We start from the raw sequence: 15,337 nt of genomic DNA, 5'->3' as shown, positions 1-15,337 counted from the left end.
CCGGGTCGCGGGCTCTCTCTCGACAGTGAGCTCTGCCATGCACGCACACAATCACACACGCATACCGGCGTTCAGCCACCCCTCCCGTGTCACCGTGAAAAAGCTCACGATGGCACGGGGGAGGTGCCCAGGGACACGACGTGGACGGACCGGTATCGCCCCCAACCTAACCTAACCTAACCTTTTTTTTTTTTTTTTTTTTTTTTAGGAGGGGAAATACGTTACGTATCCCCCACCCCTTCGGGGGAAGGGGCGGGGGTATGTGGGACTCCCTACACGAGGTTTACCCACTAAAACCCCCCCATGCCCTCCTTCCAGCCGTGAGATGCGGGTACTTTTCTAAGACTTCCGCGTCCTCACGGCCGTTTGCCGCATCCGGCACTACTCCGTTGCGGCGGCTGGTGTTCTGCCGCCGCCTTTCTTCACCGAGAGCTCCCCGGGCATCTAGGGAGCTTCCTTCTCGGGGCCCTTCGCGCGGGCGGTGATCCCCCGATCAACCGCCCACGGGCCTATGGCTCCACCTCCATGGTGGGCTGGGGCTGACTAACCCCAGCACCACCGGCTCCAGGCTCTTTTGGCCGAGCCTTTTCGGAGGGAGCTCCGCGTCTCTTCCGGCGCTTGGTGCTGGGGAGCGGCTTCGCAGTGACGCAGCCGCTACTACCCAGCACATGGTCCTTGTCCTTGCCGAGTGCCTCGCAGAAGAAGCAATTGGGCTGCTTCTCCCGGCACTCGGCTGCCTTGTGCTCCGGCTTCCCACAGCGGAAACAGTTCCGGCTGCGATCCACCGGGCACTGGCATGTCGTCGCCAGGTGGCCGGTGTCGAGGCATCGGTAACACCGCTTGGGCCTCGCGGCCAGCAGTGTCACCTTCGCCGAGACCCAGCCCACTCGCAACCGCCCCAAGCTTAGCAGCTTTTTGGCGGCCGCGACGGGGACGCTCAGCCATACCGAGCCGTCGCCCCACCTTCCTTTCTTTATGGGGCCCGACCTGATGGAAGTTGTCGGGCACCCTCCTTCTCTGGCGACCGCTTCGAGTACGTCGGCGGTCGTGGCCGAGTCGTCCAGCCCGGCGATGCGCATTTCGACGCATTTTGCCGGGCGTCCGATCTTCACCTCCTCGGGGTCCAGTGCCTCCCGCAGTTTTGCAGCGAGGGCGTCTGCCTTCTGCGACCCCGCCAGCAGCCCGAAGACTCCACGATGGGCGCACAACACGTGCGCCCTCCTCCTCGGCCCCCACCAAGGCTGTAGCAGACGCCCCCCGAGTCTGCTACTTGGAGGCCATGTGGCAGATCAGGTCTGTGGCTCTGCCACCGACCACACCTCGGCCGCAGAGGATAGGGCAAGCGGCGCTCCGTAATACCTACTTGCCTCTTCCTCTGCGGCCCCACCAATGCCGTTCAAGCGGAACGGCCCCGCCAGCTCGCAGGGGGGGGTAGGGAAAGCGGCAACCTACCACAATGCCTCTCCCCCCCGCGATCCGTCCTCGGCCGCAGAGGATAGGGCAAGCGGCGCACCGTAATACCTACTTACCTCTTCCTCTGCGGCCCCACCTCGGTGCGCATCCGCAGCAGACTCCTCCAGTCCGCTGGGAGCGCCCTCCTCGGGCCAGGCGGCGACACCGGCCGGCCCTGGTTGCCTCTTTGCTTCACCGCGGTTGTCCAAGCCGCGGTTACTAAGCCCCACCGCCACGACAAGGCGTGCAACCATCGGGGGGAACCTAACCTAACCTAACCTAACCTAACCTTTTTTTTTTTTTTTTTTTTTTTTTTTTTTTTTTTTTTTTTTTTTTTTTTTTCCGGAGGGGGAAATGCATTACGCATACCACCCAGGCGCAGGGGGCGACCCGAGTGGTTATGTGGGACTCCCGTAGCTAATGAGACCACGGTATACCCACTAAAACCCCCCCCCATCTTCCGCCACGCCGCGTATTGACGGGGCCACAGGAACGATACACACATCTGTGACCCCGCCAGCGGCCCGAAGACTCCACGATGGGCGCACAACACGTGCGCCCTCCTCCTCGGCCCCCAATAAGGCTGTAGCAGACGCCCCCCGAGTCTGCTACTTGGAGGCCATGTGGCAGATCAGGTCTGTGGCTCTGCCACCGACCACACCTCGGCCGCAGAGGATAGGGCAAGCGGCGCTCCGTAATACCTACTTGCCTCTTCCTCTGCGGCCCCACCAATGCCGTTCAAGCGGAACGGCCCCGCCAGCTCGCAGGGGGGGTAGGGAAAGCGGCAACCTACCACAATGCCTCTCCCCCCCGCGATCCGTCCTCGGCCGCAGAGGATAGGGCAAGCGGCGCACCGTAATACCTACTTGCCTCTTCCTCTGCGGCCCCACCTCGGTGCGCATCCGCAGCGGACTCCTCCAGTCCGCTGGGAGCGCCCTCCTCGGGCCAGGCGGCGACACCGGCCGGCCCTGGTTGCCTCTTTGCTTCACCGCGGTTGTCCAAGCCGCGGTTACTAAGCCCCACCGCCACGACAAAACCTAACCTAACCTAACCTAACCTAACCTAACCTAACCTAACCTAACCTAACCTAACCTAACCTAACCTAACCTAACCTTTTTTTTTTTTTTTTTTTTTTTTTTTTTTTTGACGCAGTGAAATGCAGTGACGCATTCGACGCAGGGGATGGGGACTCCCCTGCGGATATGTGGGGCTCGCCGCGGCGAAAAGTGCCGCGGCCCTACCCACTAAAACACTGCGATGTTCCCTCGACACGCTGGACCGAGTGCAACCGGTAACTGCAACATGGCTTCCGGGACTCAGTCGGCGTCACCTGCTGTACGGCGCAGGCCCTTACATTGGGGGGGCTTTAAGGCCCCTCAGGCCGAACAGAGGCCCCACATGGGGGGCTTGCATAGGCCGTTCCTCTGCTTTTGTCGCGATGCGCGGGAACATGTTGCGCATCGCGACCCACTCGGGGACTCGATGTAACGGGCGGCGGCATCCCCATACCACCGCCCGAGTCCCCCGACTAAGGCGGGATGTCGTGGCCATTGCGAGCGGTACGTCTCCGCCTCGGCCGTCTTCCTGGGAGTTCGAGCGCCGCCTGCTCTCTCACGCGCTCGGCCTCCTCCTTCGTCGAGATGACGTTGTGCGCGTACATCTCAACGGCTGTCCATCTATCTTCGCTCATGACCATTGCCCTTATGAGCGCTGGGAGCGTTACGTCTTCGTCGATGGCGGATGATAACTCCGCTCGTTGCTCTGTCCAAGCGGGACAGGTCGTGATTGTGTGCTCGGCCGTGTCCCGGTCCGCGCCGCAGTGGTGACATTCTGCGGTCGGTTCGCTTCCTGCGATCTCACACAGATACCGACCGAAGCATCCATGCCCGGTCAGTATCTGTGTTAGGCGGAAACTTAGCGCCCCGTACTTCCGTCCTGTCCACTCCCTGAATAGGGGTCGGATCGCCTCAATGAGGTTGACGCTTGCAGTAGGCTCCTCAAGCCGTTGCGCCCACAACACCATTGCCCTTTCGTTGGCTGTGCTCCTCCACCGACGTACGGCGTCCGGTAAAGGGTTGCTGCCCTCCGCGCGGACCGCTGCGCAACGCCAGTAAACGTCGGCGAGGGCTTGAGCATCGAGGTCCCAGGGTAGGCTTCCCGCGAGCAGGCATGCCGCATCCTTTGATATGGTGCGGTAGCCACGCACTGCTCGGGCCGCCATCACCCTTTGTATTCGTCCAAGTACGAGCCGATTCTGGGGCGAAAGATGGTAAGCCCAGATCGGCGAGCCGTACATAACCATCGATCGGATGATACCCATGTACAGCCGCCGGCAGCCGATGCTCGGCCCCCCGAGATTCGGGAGGAGCGACGCGAGGGCTCCAGCTGCTCTGGAGACCTTTTCGGACAGCCGGCGGAAGTGTTCCACGAAGGACCATCTTTCATCCAGAACGATGCCCAGATAAGTCATGGTCGGAGCGACATTTATCCTGGTTCCACTTACTACCACGGCCATGTTAGGTGGCGGTGGGTTCCTCGGCCCGTGGAAGAATAGGGCCTCGGATTTCTCCAGTGCGACATTTAGGCCCAGCGCGCGTATCCGGCGAACCACTTGAGCGACGGAAGCGGTCGCCAGGATAACTGCTTCGCGGTAGGTCCTGGCACAACAGACGACTTCTGTGTCGTCCGCGTAGCAGATGACCTCTGCACCGCGAAGCATTGCGCCGCGGAGCACTGGGTCAAAACCGATGTTCCACAGTGTCGGCCCTGCCGCCGAACCTTGTGGAACGCCACAGTCCACTTCTTCTATGTCCCATCCGTTCTGTGTAGGGAACTGCACGGAGCGTTCCGAGAGATAGCTGCCCATGGTACGCCGCATGTATCTCGGAACGCCGTGGTGTCTCAATCCGGCTTTAATGGTTTCCCAGGGCAGGGAGTTGAAGGCGTTAGATATGTCTAGCGACACAGCCAACACTACCCCGCCCCGGGTCACCTCTTCCTCTGCAATGTCTCGGAGGCGCGCAACCGCACCGATCGTTGAGCGGCCTGAGCGAAATCCGAATTGATTCGGGCTCAGGTCTGGGCCGACGCTCTCGAGGTGTTTGACGAGTCGCGCCACAATCACCCGCTCGAGAATCTTGGCAATCTCGTCTAGTAAAACGATCGGGCGGTACGCGGATGGACTATCCTCCGGACGCCCGGCCTTACGAAGAAGAACCAGTTTCCCGGTCTTCCATCGCCGCGGTACTCTTCCCTGGACTAAGCAGTTAGTCAAAATGGTGAGTACCTGCGGCTCCAACTCTTTCATGGACAGGAGCAGGACACGTCCCGGGACTCCGTCAAGTCCGGGTGCTGTGTTTTTTAGTCCCATCTTGTGGACCGCCGCCGCCAGTTCCGCAGATGTTACAGGCGGGATGTCTTCCTCAACTTCCCATATCTCATCCGGTTGAGCCGTCACCGCTGGGTTCCGCTCGACCCCAGATGGAAATAGGGTCGAGACGACTCTGTTGAGCAGTTCCGGTTCGAGACTTTGGGTGATTGGCGGGGCAGCTGGACGGAGCCTCTGCCGTACCCACTTATAGGGTTTACCCCAAGGGTCCTCGTCGAGGGCCCGTATCCACTCCTGCCATGATGCGGCCTTTGCCTCCATGATGCCCTTACGGAGGGCTTGGCGTGCTGCACGGTAGGCATCATATATGGCCTCCTCTTCTTCGGGAACTCTATTTCGCCTTCTGCGATAATGTGTGTAGCGGCGGCGTGCCGCTATGCTCTCCCGCCTCAGCTGGTCGATCTCTGGGCACCACCAATAAGTCTGGCGTCGCGGTTTGCGTGGCCCGACGCGTGGCATAGAGGCGTCGCAGATGTTACGCAACGCCTCATTCAACCACTCCGCACATTCTTCGACGTCGTCAGAGGGGAGTCGAGCCCACGACGTAACTATCGCGGCCTCCTCCAATAGCTCCCTGTTGAGCTTCCCCAGAGACCATCTCGGGCCGCCGCCGGATGACATTGCGCGGCCTAGCTCCGATATTCGAGCGGACACATCGAAGCGGATGTACCGATGGTCCGAGATGGTTTCCTCTTCAGCCTCAACCCTCCAGTTGGCGATTCGACCGGCAAAGTTCGGACTCGCCAGCGTTACATCCACAATGGACCCGCCCCGCTGTCTAATGCAGGTGCTAACTGCCCCTCGATTGACCACTATTAGTCCCGTGGACCCCAGCCAATCTTCCATCATTAACCTAACCTAACCTAACCTAACCTAACCTAACCTAACCTAACCTAACCTAACCTAACCTAACCTAACCTAACCTAACCTTTTTTTTTTTTTTTTTTTTTTTTTGGAGGGGGAAATGCATTACGCATACCACCCAGGCGCAGGGGGCGACCCGAGTGGTTATGTGGGACTCCCGCGGCTAATGAGACCACGGTATACCCACTAAAACCCCCCCCCCATCTTCCGCCACGCCGCATATTGACGGGGCCACAGGAACGATACACACATCTGTGACCCCGCCAGCGGCCCGAAGACTCCACGATGGGCGCACAACACGTGCGCCCTCCTCCTCGGCCCCCACCAAGGCTGTAGCAGACGCCCCCCGAGTCTGCTACTTGGAGGCCATGTGGCAGATCAGGTCTGTGGCTCTGCCACCGACCACACCTCGGCCGCAGAGGATAGGGCAAGCGGCGCACCGTAATACCTACTTGCCTCTTCCTCTGCGGCCCCACCAATGCCGTTCAAACGGAACGGCCCCGCCAGCTCGCAGGGGGGGTAGGGAAAGCGGCAACCTACCACAATGCCTCTCCCCCCCGCGATCCGTCCTCGGCCGCAGAGGATAGGGCAAGCGGCGCACCGTAATACCTACTTGCCTCTTCCTCTGCGGCCCCACCTCGGTGCGCATCCGCAGCGGACTCCTCCAGTCCGCTGGGAGCGCCCTCCTCGGGCCAGGCGGCGACACCGGCCGGCCCTGGTTGCCTCTTCGCTTCACCGCGGTTGTCCAAGCCGCGGTTACTAGAGCCCCACCGCCACGACAAGGCGTGCAACCATCGGGGGGAAACCTAACCTAACCTAACCTAACCTAACCTAACCTAACCTAACCTAACCTAACCTAACCTAACCTAACCTAACCTAACCTAACCTAACCTAACCTAACCTAACCTAACCTAACCTAACCTAACCTAACCTAACCTAACCTAACCTAACCGCGGATTCTGCGTCGAAACTTAACACGAGAAAGCAGCTAAACGCTATACAACGAGGATTCGCACAAAAGCTCTGTCTCGCGTACAGGACTGTCTCCCTAAACTCAGCCCTAGCTCTCTCAGGCCTGCTGCCCCTCGATCTCCGTATCAAGGAAGCAGCCAAGTTATATGAAATTAAGAAAGGTTCAAAAAGGCATGCATTCGGAGATAGGGAGATCGAGAAGGCGGCAGATTATGTTAACACACCACACCCCGCACGAAACCCCGGCCAGACCTACGAGTGCCTAACAGACCAGGAGCAAATAGACGGCCTTACCACCTTAGATGTTAAAATCTATACCGACGGCAGCAAACTAGAGGGAATGGTTGGGGCCGCATTTTCCTTATGGAAAAGCGGCCATGAAACGAAATCCCGAAAGTTAAAGCTGTCGTCGCATTGCACAGTTTATCAAGCCGAGCTCCTGGCCCTCAGCAAGGCGACAGAGACGGTTCTGGACCAAACTGGACATTCCTTCGGAATGTTCAGTGACTCCAGAGCCGCCCTTGAAACGCTCTGCAATTGCGAGGCGAAGCACCCCCTCGCCATAGAAGCACGGGAAAACATCCGCCGCGCAGCCGCGCAGAATAAAACTGTGTCGCTTTACTGGGTGAAGGCACACGTGGGTCTGGTCGGTAACGAAAGGGCAGACGAGCTTGCCAAGGAGGCCGCCCTCCGATCTAAAACTAGACCGATATACGATCGCTGCCCGATTTCATTCATGAAGAGACAAATCCGAGAGGAGACTCTTCATGAATGGAACCGGAGATATACGGAGGGCGACACGGCCTCTATAACAAAGCTCTTCTTCCCGGACGTCTACTCAGCGCACAGGATAATGAGAAAGCTAGGACAAGACAGACACATCTCGCAGTTATTCACGGGACATGGTGGATTCTCTGAGTACTTATATCGTTTTAAGTGCAAGGAGAGTCCATCGTGTATCTGTGACCCGGATACACCCGAAACCATCACACATGTAATAGCAGAGTGTCCCGTTCACGGAGGTACCAGACTTGACCTCGAGATTGACATCGGTATTAAAATAGAACAATCAAAGTTTGCAGAAATAATCAGTGATAAGAGAAGTAGAAATAAATTTCTAAAATTTTGTAAAAATATTATAATTGCAGTAAATAATAGGAATAAATTATAACATTAAAAAAGATGTAAAATATATATTTTAGAAATATATGTTTGGCATAAAATATACACATAAAAAAAAAAAGGAAAAAAAAGGAAAAAAAAAAAAAAAAAAAAAAAAAAAAAAACTCGCCAGTCTACACCCTAGTAGCCAACTCTAACAAAAGAATATACAGAAAATGAAGAAAACATCAAACCTTGTATCTTAAAGAAAAACTATAACCTTGTATTTAGTATCTAAGCACCAATGAAAATGTTGTCAAAAAATTTGACAACATTTCTCTTATGCGCCTCCCTTTCTCTTATGCGCTCGGCCTCCTCTTTGGCGGAGATAACTTCTTCGGCGAAGTCTTCCACCGCTTTCCAATCCGGTTCGCTGCGCAGCAAGGCTCGCACCAATGCTGGCAGCGTGATGTCAAGTCCGATTGCGGCCGTGAGGGCCGCACGTTGTCTAATCCAGGAGGGACAGGCCGTCACGGTGTGAGCAGCCGTGTCCCTATCCGCGCCACAATGGTGACATCGTGTATCCTCCTCCCTTCCGGCGATCTCGCACAGGTACCGACCGAAGCACCCGTGCCCGGTCAGCACCTGTGTGAGGCGGAATGAGAGAGCGCCAGATCTTCGATCGAGCCACTCCTTAAGTACTGGGTGGACGGCCAGTACCAAGTCCACGCTGACCCGCGGCTCTGCCAGCCGCTCTTTCCACCTTTCAATGGCCCTTTCCTTCGCGTCGCTTCTCCACCGACGTACGGCGTCCGGTGGTGGGTTGCTTCCCACCGCGCGGACCTCTGCGCAACGCCAAAATACGTCGGCGAGAGCGCGCGCGTCCAGGTCCCAGGGTATGGCCCCCGCGAGCAGGCACGCCGCATCTTTTGAAATAGTGCGGTAGCCGCGGACGGCTCGAGTAGCCATCACCCTTTGTAATCTTGCCAGGGTAAGCTGGTTGCCCTTCTGCAGACGATCCGCCCAGATCGGCGCCCCATACATGACCATGGAGCGCACGACCCCCATATACAATCGCCGGCAGCTGAGGCTCGGGCCTCCGAGGTTCGGGAGCAGCGAGGCCAGGGCTCCGGCTGATTTCGTCACTTTCGTCTGGAGCTTGTCAAAGTGCGCCTTAAACGTCCATCGGCTGTCCAGTACGAGACCCAGATACGTCATTGAAGGTGTGACGTTGATCTGGGTTCCACCGACTACGATCGCCAGTCCGTGGGGTGGACAGTTCCTTGGCCCGTAAAAACAAATGGCCTCGGACTTCTCCAGCGCCACTGTTAGCCCCAGAGAGCGAATTTTGCGAACGGTCTGGGCGACGCCAGCCGTCGCTCGGATGACGGCTTCGCGATAGGTCTTAGCGCGGCTGATTGTACAGGTGTCGTCAGCATAGCACACCTCTTCAACTCCGGGCAGATTGGGGCCCGAGAGCACCGGGTCGTATCCGAAGTTCCACAGGCCCGGTCCCAGGGCCGATCCCTGTGGAACGCCGCAGTCCACGTCTTCTTCCTCCCACCCGGCCTGGGTTGGGTATTGCACCGAGCGTTCCGAAAGGTAGTCGCCGATGATGATGCGCATGTATTTCGGAACGCCGTGCCGCCTAAGTCCCTCTTTGATGGTCGCCCAGGGCAGGGAGTTGAAGGCATTAGAAATGTCTAGAGACACGGCCAACACAACCCCACCACGGGAAACCTCCTCCTCTACGATATCACGTAGTCGCGCCACCGCGCCTATTGTGGATCTCCCTGAGCGAAACCCGTACTGGTTTTCGCTCAGGTTGGGCCCGACGGTCTCCAGGTGTTGGACGAGACGCGCTGCCAGGATCCTCTCCAGCACTTTGGCTATTTCATCCAGGAGCACAATAGGGCGGTACGCCGACGGCTGATCTTCAGCCCTTCCAGCCTTCCGTAACAGCACCAGCTTTCCCGTCTTCCATCGCCGCGGCACTCTACCCTGGACCAAACAGTTGGTCAAAGTGGTGAGTACACGCGGCTCCATCTCCTTCATGGTGAGAACCCAGACGCGTCCCGGGATGCCATCGAGGCCGGGAGCCGTATTCTTGAGGCCCATCCTGTGGACCGCCGCCGCCAACTCCGCCGATGTGACAGGCGGGATCTCCCCTTCGTCCTCAGAACTCTCATTCCGGTGGGTCGTCACGGGTGGACTCCACTCGGCCCCAGATGGAAAGAGGGCCGAGATAATCCTGTTACGGAGATCCGGTTCGAGAGTCTGGGTCAACGGTGCAGCCGCTGGGCGCAGTTTTTGGCGCACCCATTTATACGGCTTGCCCCAGGGATCGTCTTCTAGCGTCCGCAGCCATTCGTCCCATGCGTCCTGTTTTGCCTTCTTTATGGCGTCACGAAGAACGGCGCAGGATGTTTTGTACACCTCGTAGAGGGCGTCCTCCTCCTGCTGGACTCTTCTGCGCCGTCTTCGATAACGCTTGTACCGGCGTCGTGTGGCCGTGCACTCCTTTTGCAGGTGGAACAGCTCGGGGCGCCACCAGTACGTCTGACGCCGCGGTCTGAACGGTCCCACTCTTGGCATTGCGGCGTCGCAAACATTGCGCATCGCCTCGTTGAGCCAGTCAGCGCACTCCGCGGCATCGTCCGAAGGGAGCGGCGCCCAGGACGCGACTATGGCTGCCTCTTCGAGGAGGTCACGATCCAGACGCTTCAAGGCCCATTTGGGGCCGCCACCGGATGAAATTGTGCGGCCCAGCTCCGACGCGTGTGCACGTACGTCGAAGCGAATGAACTTATGGTCCGAGAGCGTCTCCGTTTCCTCCTCCACTCGCCAGTTGGTGATTCGGCGGGCGTAATCGGTGCTGACCAGGGTCACGTCAACGATGGACCCTCCCTGTCTGCGGACACATGTGTTGACAGTGCCCCGGTTGGCGACCATAAGACCAGTGGAGGCCATCCAACTCTCGACCACGCGGCCTCTTGCGTCCGTAGCCGGAGAGCCCCATAGCGTAGATTTCGCGTTGAGGTCTCCGGCGACTATTGCAGGACCGGGCGCTCCGCTGATAAAGGCGGTCAACCGAAGCAGGAAGGCTTCAAATTCGGCTAAGGGCCTGTTGGGGGAGAAATAGACCCCCACAACGGTGAGGGCCCCCAGTCTGGAGACCACAAAGCCCCTTCCTCTAGTTGTTCTTCCGGATGATGGGGGAGACATTCTCGGTCCGAGGACCAAAGCGACCGTAGCGTCTGCATCACCGATCCAGTCGCTTCTGGAGAGGATACGGTACGGTTCCGATAGAAAGGCCAGGTCAATCGACCACTGTGCCATGCTCTGAACCAAGATGTCCTGCGCACGGGCGCAGTGGTTCAGATTGCCCTGTAGGAAGCGATGGGCAGCCGTTATTGAGCTTCCATCGGGGCCGCACCGGTTCCGGAGCCCGCCGTAGTTGGAGTGGCAGGTTCCTGGGACTCATGGCTCTTTTTTGAGCTCTTCCTCTTCTTTGATGCGGGTTTGCCGCATTTGCTGCTGCCGACGCTATGGTCGGCCGGCTTCCCGTTTGCCTCGCAAAGTGCGCAGTGCGGCAAATTCTCGCACTGTGCCGCTGAGTGGTCCGGCCGGCCGCAGCGGAAGCACAGCTGACTGCGGTCGACCTCCTTTGGACAGGTCGCTCGGGTGTGCCCGGTCTCGTGGCACTTGTAGCACCTCATGGGGCGCGCGGACAGAAGCACCACCCGCACCACGGTCCACCCAACATAGATCTTGTTGTTGGGTGCCGAAATCTTTTTGGCAGCTTCGACCGGGCACTTTACCCACGCCGAGCCGCGACCGTTTCGTCCTCGCCGTATCTCTCCGACCTTCACGTCATTAGCAGAGCAGCCGCCAGGTTTGGCTATCGCCTCCGCTATCTCTGCTGCTGTAGCCGTGTCATCCAGCCCCAGAATGCGCAGTTCTGCGCACTTTTGGGGTCTGGAGATGCGGACTTCTGCTGCGTCCATGACCTCCCTCAGTTTTTGGGCGAGGGCGTCCGCTTTTTCATTGAAGCCTGTGCCGGAGACCTCGTACATGCGGGCTCCGGTCACGGCCTGCTTGAACTTGACGGACGGGATTTCCATTGCCATCAGGTCAATGTTCTGCTTGGCTTTGTCCATGACTGTCTTGTAGGACACGCCTCGTTCTGCTGCACCGTCCTGCAGCGTGATGACGACTGCTGCAGTCTTGGGCGCGCGCAGTTTCCCATTCTTCCTTTTCTTCCTCTTTTTAGGCAGTGTCCTCTTCTGCTCTTCCACCTTTTTCTGCACCTTTCCCTTCCTCTTCACAACTTCCGTCCACGTCTGTGAAGGAGCGGGACCCTGCGCTGCTGGTGTTGGTGCAGCTTCGCGTCTCGACGCAGCTGCTTCTACGGCAGCTGCAGATTTCTTTGCCTTCTTTTTCTTCTTTTGAGCCGGACCAGGATTCAGTGGTGGCATCAATGTCGATACCGCTGGTTCCGGCTCAGTCCTTTGTTGCGGTGGTTCTGCAGATGTTGGAGCAGACCCTGCGCTCTCGTTTCTTTTGTCAGCGGCAAGCGGTGGGCGCAGACGCGGGGCTGGGAGAAGACGGGTCTCCAAAGCCTCCAGTCGTGCGTCCAGCCGTGCGCTAGACAGGGAGACCGCCTCCCGTACCGCCCGCGCCATTATCTCTTCGATGTTGGACGGAGGGGTCGGAGGGGCAGCCTGTGGTCGTAGATTTAGGAGCTCGCGTTTAACGATCGCGAGCTCTTCTTTCAATTCCGTGACTTCTCTGGAGAGGCGTTTGTTAGCCGTCTCCAGAGCTCTTGTTTCCTCAGAGGTGGAATGACTGAGGAGGGCCGCGCATGACTCTCGAATTACGAGTACGGCGTCTTTGAGAGCTTTCACGTAAGGTCCGCTCAAGTTTTTTGACGTTTTGGCCACTTTGGTGATAGAGTCCAGGCCCTCAGTTATCTGGGAGCCCAGTTTCGCCCTAGTGACCATGTCATCCTCTCCCATCATCACGTCTGATATGTAGGAGGACACCGACAGACGCTGTGAACGCAACTCTCGGAGCCTCTTTGCCTCTTCCAGAATTTCGTGTTCGGCGTCGGCCTTTTTGGTTTCCCGCTGGAGGGCGAGATTGTCCATTTTGCCCTTAGCCACGTAGTCACCGGTAGTTGGCGGCCTGCCCCTTCCGCGCTTATTACCCTTCGGGGGGGCCGCATTCTTGTCCTTGTCCGAGTCGGACTCTTCCACTTCGCTTCCCCGCCTCTTCCGGAAGCGTCGCTTCAGCCGTTCCAACTCCTCCTCCCGACCCTGAGAGGCGGCAGTTTCGTTGCCGCTCATTGGATCGTCTGAGGTTCCTTCGTCTGTTCCGAAGAATTTACTGACAACGGGCATAGGTGTTGCAACCCGTGTCATGCCTTCGAGTTCAGCCAATCGTTCCAGCTGAACGATCGGAGTCCTTATTGGGCGCTTATGGTCGTCGGTTTTGGGGGCAGAGGGGCCCCCGGGAGTGGCCGTTAAGCCCGTTTCCGTTGCGGTTATGTGCACCGGTCTCGGATTAACGTGCGCCGTAGTCGTCGTTGCAGCCAAATCATTAAGCAAATCAGTGTCCTCATTCGTGCGAGAGTCGTCGGTTACTGAACGGGCATTGCGCCCGCCAGCTAACGAATTTGTGCCCACCCCGTAGTACGAAGGGCAGACCTCCGCCGTGGCAGCGGCGGAGGTGTGGGATTCCCCATTTCTGAGACCCACCCGGAGACCATTATCAAATTCGTGTGCTTCCATTATCAAAAGGGTGCTCATTAGGGTTGAGCGGAACCCGTGGCCAACAACAAAATAGAGAGCGTCCTAGCGGCAAAGTCACCCACTTGCCATGCAGCCTATTGCGGGACAGGGCGTAGGCTTGGGGGCTGTAAAGAGGCCCATCCATCATCAATCACACACACAAACAAGACAAAATTGTAGAGTGTATAGGAAGGAATAAATACAAGGAAAAATAGAGAAGTAAAGATGGTGAATAAGAGAATAATAAATGTAACATAACGAACAAAACAAGAAAGCTAATATAAACGAGAGAAAGATAGAGAAAGACCGGCGTTCAGCCATCCTGAGTACCTCACCCCGTGTAAAAGGTGGGGTGGCGTACCCAGGCGCCCAGGGACACGAACGTGGACGGACCGGTATCGCCCCCAACCTAACCTAACCTAACCTAACCTAACCTAACCTAAGCTACCCTACCCTTTTTTTTTTTTTTTTTTTTTTCCGGAGGGGGAAATGCATTACGCATACCACCCAGGCGCAGGGGGCGACCCGAGCGGTTATGTGGGACTCCCGTAGCTAATGAGACCACGGTATACCCACTAAAACCCCCCCCCATCTTCCGCCACGCCGCATATTGACGGGGCCACAGGAACGATACACACATCTGCGACCCCGCCAGCGGCCCGAAGACTCCATGATGGGCGCACAACATATGCGCCCTCCTCCTCGGCCCCCACCAAGGCTGTAACAGACGCCCCCCGAGTCTGCTACTTGGAAGCCATGTGGCAGATCAGGTCTGTGGCTCTGCCACCGACCACACCTCGGCCGCAGAGGATAGGGCAAGCGGCGCATCGTAATACCTACTTGCCTCCTCCTCTGCGGCCCCACCAATGCCGTTCAAGCGGAACGGCCCCGCCAGCTCGCAGGGGGGGTAGGGAAAGCGGCAACCTACCACAATGCCTCTCCCCCCCGCGATCCGTCCTCGGCCGCAGAGGATAGGGCAAGCGGCGCACCGTAATACCTACTTGCCTCTTCCTCTGCGGCCCCACCTCGGTGCGCATCCGCAGCGGACTCCTCCAGTCCGCTGGGAGCGCCCTCCTCGGGCCAGGCGGCGACACCGGCCGGCCCTGGTTGCCTCTTTGCTTCACCGCGGTTGTCCAAGCCGCGGTTACTAAGCCCCACCGCCACGACAAGGCGTGCAACCATCGGGGGGAAGCTAACCTAACCTAACCTAACCTAACCTAACCTAACCTAACCTAACCTAAGTCAAAAAGATAGACATAACACACCACACCACACAGATCCTGACTGGACACGGCGGATTCGGCTTCTACTTGCATAGATTCAAGCTGAAGGAGGATCCGTCGTGTCTGTGTCAGCCAGGAGTTGAGGAGACAGTTCCTCACCTGTTACTCGACTGCCCAATTTTTGCTAGCAATAGATTTGATATTGAACAGAAATTGGGCATATCGATGACGGGTGAGAATCTGCCTACCATCCTGGGGGGAAAGAAGAGGGATATCTTCCTCTCGTTCTGTAAGAGGATTGTGAGTGTAGTAAATAAGAGAAACTGTGATATTTTAGACTGTGATAAGTAGAATTAGGTTCTTAGCGGTAGGCTTCTCATTTGTGATATTAGGCTAGTTGAATGTTGTGCTGTAATTATATTATTGTATTATTGTTCTACTATACTTGACATTTTAATTTGGAATTTGAATCTGTATTTACAGATTTTAACTATTGGAATTTTAAAATTGGAATTTATACAACTTGAAAATTGAAATTGGAAATA

This window comes from Aricia agestis, chromosome 4, assembly GCF_905147365.1.
Source record: "Aricia agestis chromosome 4, ilAriAges1.1, whole genome shotgun sequence".
In the NCBI taxonomy this organism is placed as follows: Eukaryota; Metazoa; Arthropoda; class Insecta; order Lepidoptera; family Lycaenidae; genus Aricia; species Aricia agestis.
The sequence above is the reverse complement of the archived record's forward strand: the minus strand, read 5'-3'. Positions refer to the sequence as shown.